We start from the raw sequence: 23942 nt of genomic DNA, 5'->3' as shown, positions 1-23942 counted from the left end.
CATACTAACACACATTTGAGAAATAGAGGTCAAATCCATTTAGTTCAAGGTGGTCTTGGATTTTTTTCCCAGTGTGTGTGCGTGTGTAGAACGAATACAAACATGGGCAGAAATGCTAAATGAGGCACGTAGGAATGATGAGGTTCCTGACCCGACGGTTTTCTCCAACGCTTAGCAGACTTGCGACAACTCTAAGCAATGCTTACTTTAGCCATCCTGTTATGCCATCCAGAAGGATGGGCCAAATATCTCAGTATCACAGGAAAACAAGGCTTTCACGAAGGTGTTTATAACTATCTATTGCATGAAGCTATTTATGAAACCACAGAAAGCCCTAGGGCCGTCCAGTTTCAAACCTGCCTGCAGGCTCCAGGCCAACAGCTTAGCCCCGGCCGGGTAATTCTGTGGTGCTATTCTGGATCCACCGACCCTGAGAATTCAGGGGCTTTGGGCACCCACCTAAGTCCTTCAAATGGAGGCCCAAAGAGGCACATGACTGTTTTGCTGTCAGGCAGCCCGCTAAGGGCAAGCTAGTATTTGAACTCGGTCCCCTGGCTGCCACGCCCACGTTCTGGCAAACCCCGACTCTGCGCTTTGTGCTTGGGGGTGTGAATTGACTTCATTTATTTAGTTATATCCACCTTGCTCCAAAAAGGATATAAAGTGGTGTAAGCAGTATTAAATGCATATTCATCCATCGTGCCTTCCTTCCGGTGACTACATTCCAGCAGGGGACCCAGTGTATCAATACCGCCCTTCCAAGGAGTAGTAAGGACCTGAATGACAATGTAAACAGGGTGGCAGGAAGTAGTAACGTGGGACTGGGAGTCAGAGAGAGAGGGCTGTCCCCGGGTGGGCAGGAAACACCTTCCCAGAAACGAATGATGGAATCAGGGAGAATTAAAGTGCTCATTGGGAACAGAAGCCCCTTATTACAACAATCCACGGGTGAACATTCCAGTGTTCTGACCATCATTTCTTGCGGCTGGGCTGCTTCGGGGGTGTGAGACCAGCCCCACTCAGGAGGGCTCGGAGCATGGGGTTTCATGCCCAGTTTGTACTAAGTTTCTGAGTTTTTACTTTGTCAGTGCAGTCAGGTGGGACAATGGTGCAGCACTGCAGGGGCTTGGAGGCTTAGTCACACCTGGCCCAGCTTCTGCCTCCTCTCCAGGCAGGTTCTTGACTGTCTGCTTCCTAGGCCCCAAAGTGTACACTTGCCCAGCAAGTTGCAGGGCACAGTCTCGGGCATCGGTGAGGGTCTGTACTGCCTAGAGTACGCCCGTGCCCCAGGGAGCATGACATTAAATAGAAGGTAAAAAAACAAAACAAACAAACAAACAAAAAAACAGCGTGATAGGTCCAGAGAGAGACCACGGAAGAAAGGAAAAAGCTTTTTGTCCTGCTTTTTGAACAAGCAATCGAGCATCTTATGTGGCCGGCCCTGCGTGCACTAAGCACCGCCCCAGGTACTGTGTAGGGTGCAAAGGGGGTGTTCTCTTTCTGCTGACTGCCTGCTCTCCCCCACTCCCGTGCCCAACCACTCACTCATCCCCTCCTTCACCAGCCGTCTGTGGAGTCGGGGGATCTGCTGGGTGCTGGGCGACCCCTGGGGATCCACGTTAGGACACTGACTGACCCCGAGCTGCTGGGTCACCCCCGGGCGTGCAGCCAAAGCGATTCTTCTCTGTCCCTTTGCAAAGAATCCAACCAGGCGCTAGTTTCAGGGAAGTCAGACTCGTCTATAAATTGTGGAGAGTAGAAAACAGGAGTTCAAGAAGTTTTCTACGGCCAAACTGCTGGCATCATCAGGCAATTCTCTGAATTTGACTTTTCGCTTCCCAAGATGAGGATTCAATTCTCTTTTGACCATATCCTCCAAGAACACCCTTTCCTGTGGGTTTAGAAAACTTCCTACCAGGATTGCTGAGACCCCACTGACACCAGTTCTCTTTCACAGAATCTAGATCAGAAACGTCAAGGGGCACCTTCCTTAAGCATCCACTGACCCTCCGCCGGGCCGACAGCACTCTGTGACTGGGGCCAGTGCCAAACTGTTTCAGATTTCCCAGGGACACTGTGACTTATAATATTTCTATAAAATGCATGATAGCCCAGCTGAAATAAAAGTCCTTTTTTTTTTTTTTTTTTTACCTTTCAAATGAATTTCAGAAAGGGATCAACACATTCTAGTGAAAAATGAAGACTCCTCTAAGCACCAACATGACAAATGCCCAGATGCACTGCTTAGATTTCTGACCAGGTATTTTGATGGTTTAATACTCGGCTTTCTGACATGGTACCCAAATTTCTAGAAAAGGTACTTGGATAACCAGCTGGTACTTGGATTCTTGATGTGGTATTTGTAGTTCTGATGCAGTATTAAGATTTCCGATGTGGTCCTTGAATATCGGAGAGGTATTTGGACTTCTGACTTCATATACAAACTCCGTGCTGGGGTCCTAGGTGCTGGGTGTGGGGCACGAGCTTGTCCAGATGGCGGCACACCCCGTCCATCTGAAGGCGCAGGGCTGAGCTGCCAAGGGATGGAAGCAGCGAGGCAGGGAGTGACCCTGAAACAGGAGCTCCACAGCTCTGGTCGCCAGGACGACCCCCGGCGCTATTTTCCATTAAGGTTATGGAGCAGAAGGGGTACGTGAGCCCAGCTGGGTGGACAGAGGCCACTTGGAGTAAACAGGCGGACAGGGAGAAAGCCTGACTGAGCGGATACTGATTATGTTACTAGGCTCTCTGGGAGGCAGACGGACCACGTGGCTTTCCAAGTGGAATGGATTTGTAGCAACATAAAAAAAAAAAAAAAATGTTTAAAACAGCCACACAACGTTCAAAAACATTTTTATAGAAAGGAGGGCTTAGGGATGTTTCATGAGGTCTGACGTCCTCTAACCGAGAGCGCCCCTGTCACGGGATGACCTCATCACTGCTATTTCCTAAGAGCCCGGGGGAGGCGAAATGCCTTCTCTGCGTCATAGCGCCACGTCCCCTTGTCTCAAACACACTGAGCACAACGTTGCCCAGATTACAGCAAAAATAATTTTTTAAAGGAAACGGGTCTTAATTCTCAGCAGGAGGAAAACGCACAGCCATGGGTTGTGAATCACTCATTAAAAATTAAATAAATCCACCCACAACAGGAAACAGCACAACAGAATGTCGGTGTTGACTTCACGTTGGAAGGAAGCCAGAAACAGGACTTGGAAACAGTGATGGCTCGGAGTGTGATCTCGCTCACACTGGGTGCATTCAGGACCCTAACTTCATCTCCGTGGCCGGCACTTTCCAGCCTGTCTTTTGCCGATTACTCGCAGGAGAGGGAAGCATCATGGCATTGGGGGTTTCCATGGTTTCCGACAAGATCGAGCAATCCGCCCTCCCAGTGAATCACTTCTCCAGGTAACGCAGAGCATCACTCAGCCCCCAGAACCATTTGCCAGAATGGATCTCAGAACAGTGCGGAGAAAGTACCTTTGTGTTACTATCTAATGCTTCTGCTGAGGTTTTAAAATCGAAGCCCAAGGATTCCCAGTTTTTACTTCGTGCATGTTAGCAACATCACGGAAAGAAGATTGCTTTTCAAAAATGTTTTCCGCATTCATAAAACCCTCCTTTCTATGTTCCTTGTTCTTTTGGAGGCAGGAGGAGCAAACACAAACAAGAGTGGAGGGAAGAGAAAGCAGTGAAGGACAGCTGCTTTCTTTTCCAAGCGAAGATTATAAAACATTTACATCGTGAGGTGCAGACTTCATCCCGGCAGGGAAAGTGATGGGTGTATCTGGCCCAGGCTCAGCTGATTCACAGCATGGCTAATTTAGGGGGATTTCTGTATTAACTCAAAATCCAGACAGGCATCACCGGAGAACATCAACTCTATGTCTGCAAGGGGCCTTTAAAAAATTCTCATCGAGCCCTTTATTTTTGAGACAAAGAATGTCTGACTCAGGGCACGAAGGGACATGTCTAAGTCATTCAGCTTTCTGGAGCTACACTCTATGTGTGTCCAATCCTTTCCTAGGCTCCCATGCGAAATACACAAGTACAATTGCTACAGAAAGGACTCAAACGCAGGCCCTCCAGGCGATATTTCCTGAAGTCAGAACTAGGACCCACCACTTCATTTTTCAAGACTTTGCACAATTATGAGCCCGCAGGGGACACCTGATAAACACCGGCAGAGAGAATAGACCAACCCCGCGCTGTGCTGAAAGGAAGCCTGGCAAGTGTGTGAAGAGAGATTAGAAAACTGGATTTGGTCAACAGATAACATGCGGAAACATTTGGAACTCTGGCCAAGATCAACTCAACTGATCATAAAGTTGTTCCAAAATATAATTATCTACCAGCAACCTGTTTGCAGAACCCATGGGATATGTCCTTTTTTATTACTGTCCTCTAATACTTGCATAACTGCAAAATGATAGTTTTCATCATGGAAAATGTTGTTTTCTTTTCGGCAGGTCGGCTTCCTCATTGTGGGTGGTGCTAATGAGAGCCGCCTGGCTTTTAGGTTTGAGAGGAACCTGTGCACAGCTCAGGGGCCCCTGGATGCTGCTAAGTCCCTTCCCGCTGTCCTCCCAACTCACTTCTCGCACCCCGTCTGGGTCTCTGTCTTCTCAGCGTCAAGGTGGAAGTGAGGATGCACACCCAGACTGCCTCCGGGAATCTCTGAGATGATGACCTTGAGCATGCTTTGTAAACTGTAAAGTGCTCTACACGCATGTGTGTGGGATTATAAATGCAATTTATGTTTTCAGCATAAGGCATTTAAGTTATCTGGCAAAACAGGAAATGGATCAAGTCCTGTTTTTGTGAATAATAATTTCCACCAACATGACGTTTTGAGAAAATTCATTTCTCAGCAGCAGTGTGGTAACATGGTAGTTTTAAACATATTTTTATAGATAGCACTTGAACACAAAATCTCTATCATTTCTGATAGCAGACCAATCTTGCTCGGGTTATTTGAAATCACTTAAACACTATCAACATATTTTTTCAAAGTTGTTAGAATCCAATCAGCCCCCACCCTAAAATAACTCAAATCCAATTTTTTTTCACTTATGCTCATTTCCATTCAAAACAAGAAGAAAAGCTACTCAGAGACGTACTTTCGTTTAGCAATTCCACAGAGATCTTTTCTCTTCCAACATTTTAAATATTTTATACCAAACTCTGTATTATACTAAGCTGTTTAAAAAAGTCACCTGGAATGGGCAATTTTTGAACAGAAAGGATTTCTCCTCCTGTGGCTCACTGTCCTGATTCACATGGGGACATCCCCCAGTCGATAGGACTGCAGGTGGGGGCGAGTTCCCGCATCAAATGGGAATGGGTCCGCGTTCCTTCCAGTGGGCAGCAGACCTCATTCCTGATTCCAGGGCCCAGGGTGTCTGAGAAATCTCTCTGTAAGTCATACACCTAAAAGGATTTCTACATTTCTTGTCTTCCTCCCCCTCCCCCCACCGTGTGTGACTGATGCCCCTCGTCAGGCAGTGGGCATGGACGCCATCTGTTTCTACAACAGAAACTGCACACAGAATGTCAGTCCCCCCCTCGTGAACCTGAACCCAAGCTCCTGGAAGACCAGCTCACGGTCCTGCAGACCAGGTACTTCCCAGGTTCTCATCGCGTCACTTTTAACTGAAATGCCACTTCACAAAACGAGTTGATAAGGAAAGTGAAGAGGGTGGGTTTGATTATAAAAATAGGAAACATCCAACTTAAAATGAGTGGGATTTTGATGTGTCATCCAGTCAACAATAACTGGGGATTGTTTTCCTAAAAGGTGGACCTCACCTTGGATTCCTGGCAGTCAGACAACCCTCCGGCCCCCAGGCAGCCGGCTCCTGTCACCATCCCCCGTACACCACTTGGCCAGGCTGCAGTGGATTAAAACAGTTTCCTGAAGCATAAATCCCAGATTTCCTGCACAGGGCTGGACAAAGTTAACTGAGGTGCTTGCCAAATGTTCACTTAATGACTGCTTCCTTGAACCGAATTTTTAAATGCCTTAGGAATTATATGACAAACAACCACGACCTAAATCCAAAGCGACGAGAAAGATTCCCCTCCCAGCTTCCCTTTACCTCTTGTCCTACTGGGACGACGCCGGGAAGCCATTGTGGCCTGCAAGAATCCATGTTTTCTTGTCAGCTGGAAAAGGATTTCTCGAAGAATTCCAGCTCTGAACCGGGTCTGCAGGAGCTCAGGGGCCAGCCAGGAGTTTATATAGAAAAGCTGTGTTCCTATTTCCTCTCAGTGGAAACTCTGACAGCCTAGTATCCATGGCTTTACTATATGACAAACGATTACCTAGTATACTCTTTGAGGAGGTACTTCTTGGAAGAATGTTGAAACTTTCCTGGGGGGGAAAATGGAAGTGGAAATAAATGACGGATTAATCCGTTTGTCACCAGCAGGTCCAAGGGCCTTCGTCCAACCTACTGTCATCTTCCAATGTCAGTTACGGGAGAATAACTCCTTCACTGTTGGGAGAAACATATTTTGCTCGGATGGGAAACCCAGAGGATCCACTGATGCTAATAAAAACCCAAGAACAGGGCAAAGGCAGGAAATAGGAATCAAATATTTGAGAAAGTTTTCAGGTCTTCTGTGCTCTGCACATCATCCGTGAGGCTTCTCGTTTTCTTTCTGCAGATGCAGAAACCCGCACAAGAACACCCTCTTCCACCTGCAAAAATGCATCCCCAGCTGAGGCAGGTTACAAGTGGTTCGCTCTGCCTTGGCAAACATTTAAAAACCTTCAGATTCTTTTTCTCTTTTCATGCCATGGTGGCCACTGGAATCAATACCAAGGAAGAGAAATGACTTAGAAAAGAAAAATCGCACGTATTGAAACTGATAGAGGAGGAAGGATGGATCGTTAAAGAGGAGACAGCTAGTGACAGAATATTCGAAGTTAATTTTAAAATTAAATTCACTGTTAACATCAGCACTTTAATTTCGTTGCCTTTTATTCCTTTGGTATTTCCGTGAGCCAAAGTGAAATAGTCAAGTTACGGTATCATTTAATTTTACTTACTGGTGGATACCCTTTGGTATAACAATATAAGACCGCAAAGAGCCTGGAAAAGATATTTAAACCTTAATTACGTGTCTTGCATAAATTCTTAATTCTGACATTCCATTGCATTATTTAAATACTATGCAACTGAGACCCGCAGAGTCACAAGCGTTCGCTAGTTGAGGGAACTTTGGTCATGTTTGATGGTTGGTATGAATTATAGTATTACTTCCCAAGTCTGTATTTACATATTACAAAAAGGAGAAACAACAGAAAACCATGGGAATGGTGGTTGGTCATGCTAAAAAGCCCCCACTTAATCCAGTTAAACAGGGGAAAGTCAACTCTCTTTTTAAATTCAAATATGAACATAGAATGGCGGTTTTTTTTAAGATTTTATTTATTTATTTATTTAAGAGAGAGAGAGAGAGAGAGAGAGAGAGGGGGGGAAGGGGCAGAGGGGGAGGGAGAGGAAGAGAGAATCCTGAGCAGACTCCACGCAGAGCCCAACAAAGGGCTTGATCTCATGACTCATGAGATCATGACCTGAGCCAAGAGTCAGACGTCCAACTGAATGAGCCACCCAGGTGCCCCTGGAGTGCCTTTTTTTAAAATGAAGAATCAGATTATTGCTAGAGAAGAGAACTCCTTTGGATCTCCATTACAGCAATGGCACATACATCGTTACCCCGTTGAATGGCTTCTTTAAACAAAACAACTGCCAGAATTTTGTGACGATGTAAATTACAACAATCTTACTAACTGCTAACTTGGGGTGAGCTCACTTCCACATCACAGCGATCCCAGGCAGGGACTGCCAGCTGAGAGCAGCGGGGCCTCCCACACGTTCCCGTGTTCACCCAGCAGGCATCTGCTGGGCTCCTGCTCTGCGGCCCACCCACCACCTGTGGACGGACAGTGGCTTGGGACAGTCGCCAACCTCAGGGTGCTTACTCTCCCCTGCCCTGCCCAAAGTGAACTATTAATTTCATTCTAACGGACTCAAAAGCAAGTTTCTAACCCCACAAATTAGAAATAAATTCCTTTCTCTTCATTGAAATCTTGAAGCTTTTGGAACAAGACTCAAATGTTTAGCAATAAAATTGCCGCAGGCTAAAAGATCAATCTGATGTTCTACCCCTTCATCCCAGCAGCAGATTCCAAACAAAGGCATCAAATAAGGTAGCCACCAAAAGGGGGGTCATGCCTGGAACAGCCTTTCCTCACATGGAAGAGAAAATTCCTGAAATAAGAAACACTTTTTACCTAAGAACTCACAGCTTCCTAAAGCAACCTTTACTTTCCTATTAAAAGGGAGGTGAACAATGGAACCAGGTTGAGCGGCATGGCCAGGCTGCGAGCCAACTTGCCGAGAGGACAGGAAACCCTAGAACAGGCAAATGGCAAGACTGGGTGGAGGGGCCAGTGCTGAGCGGACAGCCAAGGAAGGCAAAGGGCAGATGCTTTTAACAAATCATAATCTGGATCCTGTATCTGGGAAGGAGATGAGTCTGTGGGGCATGACCCTCCAATGTTTCATTCCAGCAAGGTAGGGAGTCACTGCTCTTGGTAAGTAGCATGTTTAATACCCATTCAAACCAATATGGATGAGTCAACACCTCTTGCTTAGGATTCTGAGGCAATAAGGGATTGCAGACTTCTTGTACTTAAGTCTCTATCCAGTAATACTATTCCAGTAATATTCCTTCTCTTGGAGCCCGCTGTTGACATCCACATTTGCTCAAGTAGATCATGCCATTCAAAATCGCTAACATCTGATAACGATGTGATAGAGAACAGGGACAACACAATCAGCTTAGTAGATGGCAAACGGAGCCTTTCCCATTCTCTCTCTTGATAAATCGCTGACTGTATTTGCATTCCTTTGAGATAGGGAGCAACAGCCCATACAACCCAAATGCATTTGATCACACCAGGAAGACTATAAGCATTTATGCCCAGATGAAATCGTGCCACGAGAGCAACAGAGGGGGCTGGCCAAAGCAAAACAGGCGACACACTGACCTTAAAATAATTCAGGACATAGTCAAAGTATTTCAAACAAGGTGATGCACATAAGAAACACAACTTCCTGGACACCTACATCCTGGTACACTCACGAAAGGTGAGCACATAACACCATGCACACGGGCGCCACTCACCCATTGCAACCACTTCCAAAGCTCTTAGATTTTCCTTCCTCGATTTCTTTAGGGAACTTAACACCAGTAACCTGATTCAGTAAAACACAAAAAGGTGATGTGTACCCTACAGGACATCAAGGCCGTGGAATGGTGCCTAGATCTCAAAAGGCATAAAATTATGTGATGATGACACGGTTGTTTTTGTTTTTGTTTTTGTTTTAACCCAAAGCGCAATCCAGAAAAGCTCCCTTTCATCAGGTTTTCCCCCCAGCAGATCAATTTAAGAGGCAACTACCATCAATGCAATTATGGGCCTCTGTGTTTCCCAACAGTCGTCCCATGTGTGCAGTGAGGTAAAGCAAGGCCCTTTTAAAAGTACGGACAAATCCGTGAAAGGAGAGCATGTGGAAACTGTGTTCTCAACAATCCAGTTCAGGAGACTGAACCACTGAGCCGGATTTTAAACACGCGCACACACACAAAATGATGTAACAAAAAGTGTGATACAACCCTGTTCAAGCAAGTTCAGGCATAAAATTCTAATATAACACGCTGACCATACTGGTCTTCTTTCTCTAGAGATAATGTTTCTCTAACAAGTAAATCCAACACACTTTTTTAATTGTTATTAGTTAACTACAGGAAAAAAAAATCTTTAAAAAAATTCTGTACTCACCAAGGGAAAGTGAAGGTTATCGTCTGAAAAAGAAAGGGGAAAAAGAAAGGGTTAGTTTTCTGGTTACAAGGTGGTAGCTGCTCATTCCAGCCCCTTCTTTCTCTACAACACTATATGAACGTTCTCATTTTTGCTCGGTTGTTGGGGTCTTCTTGAGGCCTTTTTATCTTCATGATGATAACTTCTGATGTCAGTGATGGGGGGAGCGTGGGAGCTGACCGAGATCGGAAGCGTGTGGTGTCTAGCCCCCAGGCCTGGACGCCCCTCAGTCCCTCTTCCTAGACACCACCTCTTAAAACCCACATGGGTTGGCCCCTCACCCCGGTTTTCCAGCTTACTCATTATCCAGCCTGCTCATTCCCCAACAATTTAGCTTCTATGCCCTTTTCGTGTTTAACATCTCATTAAGATATAATTTACATACCATGAAGTCCACCTGTGTACAATTCAGGGGTTTTTAGCATAACCATAGAGTTGTACAACCATCACCATAACCTAAATTTAGAGTGTTTCATCATCCCAACAGAAACCCCATACCCATGATTTCATTAACTTCCCAGCCCATCCTCTCCCCATCCCCTGTCCTCCGGCAACCACAAATCTACATTCTGTCCATGGATTGGCCTATTCTGGACATTTCACAAAAGTGAGATCCTACAATATGTGGCCTTCTGTGACTTGCTTGCTTTTACTTAGTATTTTTTGAGGTTCATCCACGTTGTCACAGGTACCAGTTTTTCATTCCCTTCTGTGGATGAATACTATGCCGTTTTCCATATGCCATACACCATGCTCTGTCTATCTATGCTTCAGCTAGTAGACATGACCCTCTGGTTCTTGTTCGAGTGGCGAGTAGGACAGCATTAAGCTGGAGACGACGCTAAGTTGTCACTGTGCATCCACACGGCTAGATGTTTCGATCGCCACTGTCTTTAAATAGCTAATGCAGTATGTGGTGTTTTCTACCAAAATAGAATACCTCCCATCTTAGTCATGGCCAGGCTAGATATTTTAAACCAAAGACAATACTCCGCAGCACACAATTATAGCAAGTTGAGGCACTCACTAAAAAGCTGACCTGTGAAATCGGTCTGGAGCCAAAGAAGCAGAAGAAATGGTTCTTCTAATATTAGGGAATTTTAAATCTACTTGGGCAAATCTACAGCTAACGTTATCTCTAGTGGTGGAAGAGTGAATGCTTGCCCACTAATACTCGGAACAAGGCAAGGATGTCCACTCTCACCACTCATATTTAACATTGTACTGGAAGCCTGGTCAATGTAATAAGGCAAGAAAAAGAAATAAAAGACCCAGAAATTGGAAAGAAAAAAATAAGACTTCTGCTTTCTCAGATGGCATGATTATCTACATAGAAAATTCAAAAGAATCCACAAAAAATCAACTAGGGATCAGTCTGTTGGGTAAGAAATAAAGTCACAGAGTTCCCAGAGTGCAGCAGAGCCCAGTGTAACACAAAGCAAATGGCAAGAAGGTGAGGGAGGCATTGATGGTTGGACAAGAGGTGAGATCATTGGAGGTAAGGGGAACTGGTTTTTGTAAGAATAACTTACTGCAAGAGTCCACTCCTTCCAATCCCCTCAAAGAACCTGGGGAAAGCACTGGGAAGAGTTACATGTTTGCCTGGGGCCAAGCATGAGGAGAAGCCAGGAGTAGAAGCTGCCCTTAATATTTCAGGATTGGTAGAAATGTTCAAAACTATCTTCCAAAGCAATGTTGAATCATTTTAATGTAAAACGAAACCCAATGAGATGCAGAAGTATATCAGAGGCAGAAGCAAAACTGCAGGCTTGAGTCAAACCAAACTAAAAACCACACAGGAAAAACCCACTAGAGTGTAGAACCAGGTGGGCACTCTGTCAATTTTTGGTTAAACAAATGAATAAGCAGAATACACTAAGTACCAACCAAATGCAAACAGTAATTCTGAATTAAACTTTGAACGCATGTTGTTTTCTTTTGTAAACTAAGCAAGAACACAGGGAACCGTGGCTGTAGAGAGAGATCTCATACTGCACGGGTCTGGGCTCACACGTGTTAGCATGAAACCACAGCTGTCAATTTCTCAAAGTACAGATTTAGAACAAAAACCAAGCAACCAGAATACACTCGGAAGTCAACCTTCATCTCAGGAACACTTTCTGTAGCCTCAGGCCCTGAAGCAGACTGCTACTTGAATATTGAGCACAATGTCTGAAAACGTGAAATAAGCACATTTAAAATTGGGGGTGGGGGAGGTCCGTTCCCACGGACAGATCTGCTCGTGTCAGGGGGGGCCGTCACCCGGCACAGCAGCATTCCACAACTGGAAAGGTTCCTGGTCTCACCAGGAATGGCCCCATCCTCCAAACGAGGGAAAGAGAGAAGCTGTTGGGTTTGGGATCCTGTCCAGTGCTGCTTACCATGTCTCTCCCCAGCCCACAGCCAGTCCTGTGGAATAGGCAAGATGAGTCCCATTTTAAAGAAGTGAACACTGAGGCCCGGGGAGCCCCTTGACTTTGCAGTGTCACACAGAGCAAGGAGGCAGGGCAGCAGCGATGCTAACCCAAGGTTGCTGAGACCACTCTGGGCTGAGCTGCACAAGCAAACCCAGCTTACCCTGTAGTTTACTTTTGTTTGCTTGTTTGTTTGTTTTTCTTCTTGGGTCTCCATCCCCGCAGTGAAGCTGTAATTCCTTCAAGGCAGGGACAGTCAGCCTTTTCTTTACATTCCTAGTATCTACCAGTGGCCGCCAGCAGGAAGACCCATGAAAGGCATGCGGTTGAGGACAACACTGACATTAGCAACTCCCTAAAATCTCTTCTCACCCCAGGGAAAGCTTCACTGTGGTCTGTGTGCCAGAAAGACCTGGAAAGGCTCAGACTGGCCACACACTTCCGGGGGAGGGGGGGGTTGGGGGTGGGGAGAAGTGGGTCTGTGGGAGTGGTCTGGCCGGACCGTGGAAGTGCGGAGCTCTGTCCCTGGGGCATCCAGATGTGGCCGCTCTGCTTCCAAGGGGCAGAGGCAGCGAGGATGCTTTCCAAGCTAGACCCTGGGAAAGAGGTGGTATGAGGACATGGAACAGGGGAAATCCACCGAGAAGGCGGGGAGCCGGGCAGGCGAGGTCAGGCGGGCGGGCAGTCCTGCAGGAAGTGGCCCCAGGCTACAGGGCTCCCAAACGATCGCTCACAAGATATGGAAAGACCACGTGATGTTACTGTGCATCCATACCTCACAAAGAAGAAAATAAAGCTACAACATTTACAATCAATCCATCAGGACTGCTTCATTTAAGGAAGAAATTAAAATTATTCTGACTTGTCAAGCTCTGAGATGGACAGAACCGGGTTATCTTTCCAAACTCAGACAAAAGTAAACTGTTTTTTTACACACACCCTTGGCCCAGAGCATCCTAAACATTCAAGTGGGCAGAACGTGCGCTGCCAAGGAGGGTATCTGCAAGCTATTCTTTTAAATGGGCAGCAGCATTTGAAAAATTGGCGGATGCACATTTTCGTTTTATTTAAAAATGCTCACATATACATTTCCACATGTATAGTGTATCTAAAATGTGAACTTTGATGAAAGATTAAAATTTTATAAAGCAAGGGCACACAAATGAAAAATCAAAATCATGCAATCAAACACCATGACTCTGGGCTTGCCGCCGTCTTATCGGGGCGGGCAGACCCGGAGAGGAGGTCCTTCACCCTGGCTGCCTTCCCTCGGATCCCCCATCAACTGTCAGAACGGATCCCCCTCAGGCACAGGGTCTCTCAAGCACACTGAGGAGGACAATTAATTTAGATAGGTTGCCCAAATTGCAGAAAACCACTACAAAGGAGGGAACAAGAGACCGCATCACCTACGCCGCCCGCGGTGGAAAAGCAAGAGGCCCCAGCCACGGAGCACGGCCCCCTCAGCATTCTGTCAAGGAACAAGTTCACTCTGCCTCCACGCGGTAATTCACACGGGCGGGTGGGGGACCCTGCACAATGCTTCTGAATCATCTGGGCTTCAGATTCTCACGGATATCATACGCTGCCAAGTCTCACAGTTTCCTTGTTTACCTTCCAGGCATCCGCAAAGCTGTTAATTTCTGTATTTCCTAATGTATGAAAGGCTGAAAGGGGCTGCTGATCTCACTGGGGGCGGGAAAACTCCCCGAATGATGAGTCTGGGAGAACCATATTCTGGTGACCCCACCGCAAGCCACCTTGAAAAGGCAGGGGCAGGGGTCCTGGAAAACCATGTTGCTAAGGCTGGAGGAAAGATCTGCTTTCTCAACCCATTTTGTCAATCTATGACCAACAAGCTGGACTTCTAAATATCTGGCAAATTTTAAAAATTATTCATGGACAGCTGCTTAGCAAAGACCCACGCACATCCCTGCCTGCTTCTTGAGAGTATTTCTGAAGCACAGTCCCCAGCCTCCAAAGTGCACAAAATGGCACTCCCTAATAACCCCACAGTTGGGGGGGGGGCCCTTTTTGGATTAGGAAATTCTGCAAATTAGCAGGCCAAGGACTCTATTATATTTGCATACGTCCACATCCATCTCTGCCATTATCATTGGCATGGAATTTGAGAAGGATTTTGATTCTCTGTGTTCCCTTCTGAGGTACAGGATGCTCTCCCAGCCCCAGAGAGGAGGGTGGCCTCTCCTATGCTGGCCTCCCAAGGGCCAGATGTTCAGGTTTAGAACAAGCACGTGCCCCTCCCTCTGCCCAGAGCCAATGTAAACCTGGCTGTGAAAGGTAAAGGTAAGACCTTGTCCTTCTGCCTCCCTCCTCACCTGCCCCCTTCCTTACCTTCCCCCCTCCTCACCTGTCCCCTCCTCACCTGCCTCCTCCCCGCCCCGGCACTTGGCACGAACACTTCTTAGATAGTGACAGTCAGTCACTGTCATGTTTTAAAAAGTCATTGCCCCGTGAGTAGCTTCTCTGTGGGGGTTCTTGTGCTCAAGGGCAGGGACAGTATGAAAACATCCTTGGAGAAAGCATGCACAATAAGGATAGGTAGTCCATGCCAGACATCCCATTAAGTGCACATAGGGATCGCTGAATTCTCTCAATACTCCCAGAAAGAGTTCGGTTTAGACCTGCTTTGCAGATGGGAAGACTGAGGCCCAGAGAGATTAAGTAACTTGCCACTGGGCATCCCTCCACCAGGCATTGCACTGGGACTCCAGGGCCTGGGCATAGGCTTCTTAACCTCCCGGAGCTCCCCGGGAACGGAACTGGCTGCACTAAGTACTTAAAGACAAAAGGGCCCTCTTCCTGGACTGTGGACTTGACATGGGCTGTGGGGTTTGTGCGTGTCCCCAGGTCAACCTACAGCTGTGTGGCCCCTCTGGGGCTCTGAGCAGGGCCAGACGCCCACAGCACACTCAGCTCAGTCTGGGCCCTGAAGGCAAGAGGAAGGTGCTCGCCCTCGAACCCTCCCTCCCCTCACCACCTAGCCATCTGGCACTGGGTGGGAGCTTGAGCGTCCTTGTGTATGCATGTGTCCATGAGCCTCTTTCTCTCTAATTGCGTGGAGCTGGGCTTAGAGCCCTGGGGCTGGGTGGGGGGGCTAGATTCTGAGCACTAGAGCAGAAGTAAGGAGATAGGACTCCCCAGATGCACTGTTCCCACATGCCCTCCCCTCCCTCTGCCAGCCCGCCTAGGAGGGACCTGAAGGACCAAAGCGGGCCTGGTCCCACCGAGACACAGCCTCTGGGACCTCTGCTCTCTCTGGATGTTCACTCTCACCTGCGTCTAGAATCCAGTCCTGATGCCAGGGATCCAGCTTCCCTCTTGGGGCACTACCCAGGGCTCCCGACTCCCCAGATGTGGGAGGTGCGGATTTCACATTTTCCCTCAAAAACCTTCATGAGGGGAAAAAAGTAGCTATTGTTGGAAATGTACTGAACTATTAAACACACAGAATCCCTGCTGTATAAATGATGGTTCTCTCTATTCTGCAATCATGTACAAATGAAAATTTCTCGTAGATCGGTAAAACCCAGGAGCCCTTGGCTTGTCGGCAGGTGCTGTTTCTTCAATCATGCCCCCTCCCTGGAGGTCTGCCACTTCATAATGGGGTCATCTGTGAGCCTGCCCCTCCCTCGCCCCTGATTTTAGTCACACACCCGTGACCAAGCCTGACTTACTTCACCATGCTCTTCTCACAAACCAGGGTCCCACTCTGAACCTTGGCACCAGAGATCTCTTGCTTCCTGGCTGCTGGCTCCCGTCTCCCCATCCCATCCCATTCGACTGTAGTAAACCGACTCATGCTCAGCCATGTTCCAGACAAAGCTGACCAATTCCCTTGCCCGCCCTTGTGGACCCCAGGGTCCTTGCCTGTAGAATGGGCTCCGCACCCGGGGAAACCCAGGACCCTCGCCGTCGGGTCAGGACTTGCTGCCCAGAAACAGCAAACATCAGCCTCTTTCTCCAGTCTGCAGAAAAATGAAATTGGTAGATTAATTCAATCACTTTCCTTTTTTTCCACTACTGTTTGCTTGCTGGCAAGTAGTATCTGGAATAAAAGGACTGAAATATAAATTAACCATTAATGGGCAAATGGGGACCAGCCAACGCTGGTTGCTTTCTCAGCCTGTTTTTGTGGACTCACGTGCTTAGAGATATAATTTGTCAATGCACACACAAGGCCATGTCTTTCCTAGCAAAAGTGGAGAGAAATGTCCCATGTGCTTAGAAGACTGGCTCAGGGGAGGCGTCCACATCCCTTTGCTGAGTGGGTAAATGAATTTCATGGTATTCTGAAGGAGAACCAAAGAATACCGTGCTTATAAACCTGCTACTGCGCAAGCATGTGTGAAGACCATTCTCATCTTCCAGGGGATGCTCTAAGTCGAGTTACACTAAGGTTGATGCCAGGGGCCAGGTGTAACATGGGCCGGGAGAGTCGGAAGGGGTCCCAGCGGCCACCCCTGAACACACCTAGATGTCTCCACCAGCTGGATAAGGCAGGGACGAAGATGAGACTGAGAACCAGCTCAGAGAGGGAGTGAGATCTCATCTGAGAATGGCCTCACCTACATGCCCCATGCTTCTTTGATCTCCTTTGCCAGAGCCTTGATCACATCTTACCTGACACTGTCTCTCCTACCTCAGGCAGGGTACAACGGGGTCAGTAGGGGAGCATCCCTTCACAGCAAGGCCTGTTTCCCTCCTTCACTGCACTCACTGTGAAAGGTACTCAGGACGGGCTCACTGGGTACGTGAGCCAAAGGTAACCGAACACTGAATCTGATACAAAAGATGGTTTTCTTGGTCTAAGGTTCAGTGAACTTCAAAGAAAATGATTTATCTCTAATATCCAGATAGTAAACTGATGTTTGTAGGTGTTAATTTTGAGAATGCCAATTCGGAAGGCCCCTGCCTTTCCCCAAGTGGCCCTAGGCCTGTGATCAGCCCCCTAACCATGTAGGGGAAGGGTGTGATTGATCATCCTTACACTCAGCTGTAAACAGCATCACGCTGCGGAGGCCCAGGGCAAAGTACCGTGTCTCAAGACAGCGTAATGCATGAGCCATGGCATTAAATAACTATTTAGGAGGATCATTATTCCCTGGGACCCAGAATGAAAGACAACTTATAATGTGCTCCTTAATTTAAAATTATCTATTGTTGCTGTTAATTAAAATGCTAGCTGCTACCAATCCCATACAAATGGCAAAGGGACAAGTAAAATGTGCCACTATTAATAAATGCAGTTTCATTATCCTATAACTGTTGTTGACGAATAAAGGAAACAGCATTTTTTCCTGATCAGATTGACATGGATAAGAAGAGAAGAATGTGTTGGTAAACAACCCTCTGGACTGCTTCACAGAGCTCTGAAGTTCCCAGGGAAGACCCTAGGGTGGAGAAGAGGCAGCAAGCCACCCACACAGAGTTCACTGACACCCTCCTTCTCAGGGGTCCCCTTCCCACTTCTAAGACCAAGCCCCCCTTTGAGCAGCCCATTGAAAGCCACAGTGTGCTTCCTCTCAATGGTGCCCAGAGCAGGAACTTTCTAGAGGCGCCTCACACACACGGAACTGTTTCTACCATCCTCCAGACACACCATGGTCTTCCTGTTGGTTTCTTTGCTGATGCTGCTCCCTGACCCAGAAAGCTTTCCATCTCACCCAAAATAGCCAGGTGCTTCTCATGTCCAGCCCCATCCTGGATCCCTGGTCCGAGCTCTCCAGACTACCTTGAGTTTGTCTCTCTTGGACAAAGCTCTCGTCCACAGCTCCCTCCATCTGCCTGTGAATCCTTCCCAACCACACCTTCACAGCAACATAATCTAGGAGGACAGTGGATTAAGACTAAATTGGCCACCTCTCCACTGCCCTGAGATGCAGGCAGGCACAATCCACCATATTTTACCAATGACAAAGCAAGGTGCAGACACTCACCCCAAAGATACATAATCTGTAGCTAGTTTGGTGCTTTCTGATCGGAAATCCTGTCATCTCTAACTGGAACTTCTTATATAAACAGTTCTGTGCACCTATTAGCAACTCAGAAAATACTAGTTGGGTGAGTGAAGAAATGCACCAAACCAACGGTTACCATTCACTGAGTATCTATTATGGGCTCATGCTGTGCCAAGTGCTAAAGATCTAGAGATAAAAAAATTAAAAAAAAAAAAAATACATGGATGGGAGCTCGAGGTCTTTGCCCTAAAGGAATTCCAAAAGACAGGCTTGTTTTTTTTAGAGCAGCTTTATTCTTTTATTATTATTATTATTATTATTATTATTATTATTATTATGTTAATCACCATACATTACATCATTAGTTTTTGATGTAGTGTTCCATGATTCATTGTTTGTGTATAACACCCAGTGCTCCATGCAGTACGTGCCCTCCTTAATACCCATCACCAGGCTCACCCATCCCCCCACCCCCCTCCCCTCTAGAACCCTCAGTTTGTTTCTCAGAGTCCATCGTCTCTCATGGTTTGTCTCCAAAGACAGGCTTATAATCAGATTGTTGAAATGCAGGGGTGCACACTATCATCACAGTCAGGTGGGGGCTTTGAAAGGTAGAAGCAGTGGCATCTAACCTATGTCTTGTCAAAGTCAGGGCATCTTTCTTAAGATTCCTAGGCAAACAACAGAAACAAAGGCAGGGAAGCCAGAGAGTATATAGAACTTTCTAAAAATGGCAAATAATTTGAATCCCGGCTTTGACCTTGGAACAAGTCACTTCACATTTTTGAATCTTAGCCCCCTCACCTGGGAAATAGGAATAATAATCCTGATTGTGCTGGGTTAATAAATGTGGTAATCCACATAAGGGACCCAGTGCTGACCTCCATATACACAAGATATCCAATAAATCACAGGTATGGATTTGGAATGTGAGGTGGGCTAGGCTTGGGATGCTGCAAAGGTATGGATTTGGAATGTGAGGTGGGCTAGGCTTGGGATGCTGCAAAATCTGGATTTGGGCTGAAGCTGCAAGGGAGCTGCGAAGGCTGCAAACCTAGACATCCCTTTCTGCTCCCTACAAGGAAGGCCCTTGTGGTGGCTGCAGAGGGGAGAAAGGCCAGGAGCGACAGAGCATGGGCAGTGGATCCACGAGCAATATGGAGGCCATTCTGTGGTCCAGGTGAGGGGTGGGGAGGGGCACCTGAGGGCAGTGGCAGGAGGGATGGAGCTGGAGGGTAGGCGGCTATTTAAAGATCAAGGGGGCCAAGCCCAACAGCCTCATGGAATGTAGGGGGAGGAAGAAATCAAGGGAGACCTTGGGCCTGACTTGGGGGCCTGGGCAAAAGGTGGGCCACTCCTCGAGATGGGGTCCCAGTCTCAGAGTTCCCTAGAAGTGAGTTGTATGGGCACCTCTCACAGACACCGAGGATTTCTCTGAGAGACTCAAAAAATATATTAGCACCATAAGAAAGGGAGAAAACCACTCTGAAAACAGCACAATTCTTTTCCAGGAATCTGGTATCCAGAGCACAAAAGTTTGTTAGCTATTCCTAAGAGAGACTTTGAAAACTAGTAAACCAGGTAAGTGAAAGATCTGCTCATCAACCAGTTATTTTGCCCCCCCCCCTGCAAAAAATGCAAACGCTCAGATATTTTGGTTTAATAAGTTCCCCCAACCTAATTGTCTGGTCTGACCCATTAAACTAGGTCATTACTAAGAATCCAGGTAAGGTGCCTGTGCACAGAGAAGAGGCTGGCTTTCAAACAATGTTAGGTGGCAGAGGATACCTTGTAGGATCTTAAAGGGAAAAACTAAGTATCTTTATTTAACGTCAGCTTCATAATGAAAGGTGAGCTTTCACTCTTTCACATACGTCACTGAGCTATGAACAAAACTGTCTCCAGGCTTGGTATACTCTGCTGAGGACAAGCACCTATTTTCCCCCCCGTCGCCCCTGAAAAAGTTCTGTGAACTTGTAACGAATCCCTCCTCCACACGAAAGAACACTGCAGCATTCACTTGAAAACAAAAACAGCATTATAACACAAATATGCGGCACCCCATTCTGGAACAATATACTGCCATAGAAGTGTAATGTTGGACTGGCATTCTGTTTTGTCTACCTATAAAGGTCAGCCCTCCCCTTCCACTGGAAGGCACTGCACTCATCCTCTCAGGAAAAAGTATTTTTTTTTTCCCTACAGCTCAAGGCATCATCTTAAAATGTATGGGTTTGAGTTGCTTCAACAAACAATCTGTGTAGTCCCAGGCATTCGGGTAAATGTGGAGATGAGAGAGGCTGGGGGTAGAGGCAGACTACAAACTCAGAAGGGCCCCCAGGGGCCCCCATCTGCTGCGTGCATGGCTGGCGATCTGTCCTGTAACCTACGTCCTCAGGAGAGAGGAAGACCCAGCATGTGTGCTCCCCAGGCCAGAGCCCTGCACACTGCCACAGCGGAAGGGTGGGTGACCTTCAAGCCGGGTGACCTTGGGCAGGTCCCAGATCTTCTCTGCACTTCGGTGACCTCCACACATGAGGTCATGGCCAGCTTCAGATGATGATCCAAGGACACAGCATTATATGACGAAGCTTGTAAACCATGGAAGTGAGAGAGTGAGGTCCAGAGAAGGGGCAGCTCTGTTGGGACAGAAAGTCCAGTGCGTGCCCCCTGGGGGTGGCAGAGGGCTGGGGCCACAGGCACAGCAGTCAGATGGTACTGATGATCTCTCAGGCACAACATCGGACACTCGATATACAGGAGTCACCAACTAGTCCTCACAAGGACCTCGAAGCAAGTTGCAGGAAGTCACATGGTCAGTAAGAGGCAGAACCTGAAACAAAATCCAGCTGGAGGCATGCCCTCCATCCCTGGGCAATAATGCCCCAGCCTTTGGAAAACCCCATGCTCTTGGTGCCTGGGCCAGAAGTCACTTCCCGGGAGACAGGCTGCATGCGGAGGAGCAGTCCCCAGGGCCACCGTGGAGGAAGTGGTCATGACCCAGCGACCAGAGGAAGGACACTTGTAGTGAAACTCCCTCCTCGTCAAGAAGCATCACCTCCTTAAAAAGCCAACAGTTTATCTGGTGCGTCCTGGCTGAGGACATGGAGATACTATCTTCCGCCTAGCCCTAAACTCAGATCTAAGGTTCATGAACAAATGCAAAGAGTTTGGCTCATTGAAAACAGGGCTTGGTTTCTGAAGAGGTAAAAGCTCTGGGAGTTGAATGTGGGAAAACTGGATGGAGCTCAATGTCTGAACATGGCAGGAGCCTAAGCGAGCACTGATGGAAACCCCTGTGGTCCGGCCGTCCCCGCAGGAGTCCTGACCAGCCTTCCTGAGCCACGCACCCTCCTGGCATACATCTCCAGCCAGTGGAGAGCTGGAGTCTCACTCCAGAGCCGCCGCAACGCTAACAAGCATCCCTCTGCTTAAACTAACCTGGAAATCATGGGCTCTCGAGGGTTCCCCCAAGAACCACCTTGCATTCACCGCAGGACTCGATGGGAACCTCCTTACCTCGGTGCTCACTCTATCAGAGGATTGACAACAGCAAAGCCAGGGCTCCCAGGCACGGGCTCTCCTGCCCCATGGCCACGCCAAGCGTCACACACCAGGCAGGCATCCTGTCTCCAAACTGATGCCACAGAGAGCTGGGAATGACCTCCCCACTTTACACAGGAGGAAACAGAAGCTCCAAGAACATAGGTGACATCCCTGAATTTCATTTGAAACCTTGCCCCCAACCCAAGTCTGTTATTGTCAGACCTGAGCTCCAATTGTTCCCTGATCCCTTGTCCTGGGCCGGACCGCCTGCGCCCACCAGGGTCCTTCTGTGCCGCAGACTCCAGTGGGGTGTGAACGTCTGCACACACCCCAGTGGTGTGGCGAGTGCCACGTCAGCACGCCTGGGGAATGAAGCTCACGACTCATGTCGGACTGGTATTCTCTGTAACATTCCAGTTCTGCGTGCCATGCTGGCCAGCCCTCTGCATGTGACAAAGGACACAGAGAACTTTGCTGCCGTGTGTTGGACAGCGAGCCCTCCATGGTTCTGTCGCAGATATGGGACAGGATAATGACTTCGGTTGCTTTTGCTACATCAATTAATTTTAATGCCATAGAAGCCTATCTATCCCACCACCAGCCCCAGATAAATTTCACCTGGAGGGATAGTTTATTTTTAAAATGACTAATTATTTGAAATATTCATTATTAAAATGAAATGGCCTTTCTCCAATAAATGATTCCTAGAATAGGAATGTCATCCACCTAAAATCTTCAACAACGAAGAGAAACTATCAGGTTAACTCATTCATGAAAGCAGCCATAACGAAAACTTCGGCATCCACTAGTAAACTTAGCCCACTGTAGGATTAATGAAAGAATAGTTAGAATAACCAATCTTCAGAGTTTAGAATAAATAAAGAGTCGGTGGGAGGCTCATAGGTATCATTCCATCTGTGGCTATGACATGTCATCGGGTGACCAGCAGATATTGATATATTTATGGAATGTCTACTACTTTGATGCATTTGATTAGGTGCTTTGGGCAACACAACAAAGTAAAACAGATGAGTTATGAATGACAGGGGAAGTTCCCCCTCCCCCAGGGAATGAGGCACAAGAGACCAGCTGTCTTAAAGGCTGGAAATCTGGCCCTGGGTGGTTAGGGATCAGGAGGAGGGTTTGCTCTGATTCCAAGGAATTCTGCAAATGCAGACTTTTCATATGACAGGGCCCCTCACTGTCCTTCCACTCTAAGGACCAGCTCTGAGATCCAGGATGCTCTTGGTGCCACGTAGCAGCTCAGTCCCTGAAGGCCTGTGGAGGACAGGCTCCCCAAGAACCCCTGTGTGAAATGGACTCCTACCGTTCACAGCTCCCTGGACTCTACCTCTCCCGGTCCGGAATCTGTGTGTGGTGGATTCCCAGGCCACTGAGGGCTGGGGAAACACCTAGGTTTCACACTATTCTCTATGTGTGTGTGCATGTGTGTGTGTTTTAAGTTCTTCTGTGAAAAAGCAGATAACTCAACTGAAATGTTTTGAACATTCAGGTTGAAGTTACAAAGTAATCCAGATTCTGAAGTCTCCAGGCAGGTGAAGAGAAGAGATATCCGCACCTCCGTAACTCTAGCAACCCTGCAAAGCTCCTGGCTCTGGGTCCGATGCCCATAGGCCCTTGGAACACAACCCCACCCCACACTCATGAACCAGCACACTTTCACAAAGCACTCCTGAAGTGTTCAACAGATTACTCAGTTTTTGACTAACCAGTTTACACTCACTATGATCCTACAGACATGTAATTTTATAGCAGAAAAGCCCCCCAGTCTGATCCTCTCCTTTATAGACGCTGATGCCAAGAGTGCACACAACCCTTGCAAAGCATGTCACCTCCTTCATCCTCACAGACATGCAAAGCTGCCAGAGCCATCAAGCACCAAGTACGGGAAGGACTCCCTCCCATCACCCTAGACGTTATGCCCTTTAGTTTTATGTTATAATTATAAGATGTCCAGTAAAAGAGACAGTGAAAGAAATGCAGAAACAGAACTCACTGAATTTAACGGCAACCCATTAGCTCTCCATACTTAATTTATAGCCTCGGACTAATATTTTTTAATTAAGGGATTAATACATGCTA

General features: G+C 47.4%; 1 protein-coding gene across 6 annotated transcripts in view; it reads right to left on the bottom strand.

Annotated features, from left to right (window-relative positions):
- Positions 1 to 23942, bottom strand: part of PTPRE (protein tyrosine phosphatase receptor type E) — a 150162-nt gene that overhangs the window by 81111 nt on the left and 45109 nt on the right. For 5 of the 6 annotated variants that reach the window (XR_004301702.1, XM_032423467.1, XM_032423466.1 and 2 more), the window contains exon 2: positions 9860 to 9882. The gene's annotated coding sequence lies outside the window, so the exon portion shown is untranslated. Of the gene's footprint in view, positions 1 to 9859; positions 9883 to 15609; positions 15709 to 23942 lie in introns of those variants that run through there. The other variant, XM_032423462.1, reaches the window with a different exon arrangement.

The sequence above is a fragment of the Phoca vitulina genome, unplaced genomic scaffold (genome assembly GCF_004348235.1).
Source record: "Phoca vitulina isolate PV1807 unplaced genomic scaffold, GSC_HSeal_1.0 scaffold28, whole genome shotgun sequence".
Classification (NCBI taxonomy): Eukaryota; Metazoa; Chordata; class Mammalia; order Carnivora; family Phocidae; genus Phoca; species Phoca vitulina.
This window is presented reverse-complemented; position numbering and strand designations above follow the sequence as displayed.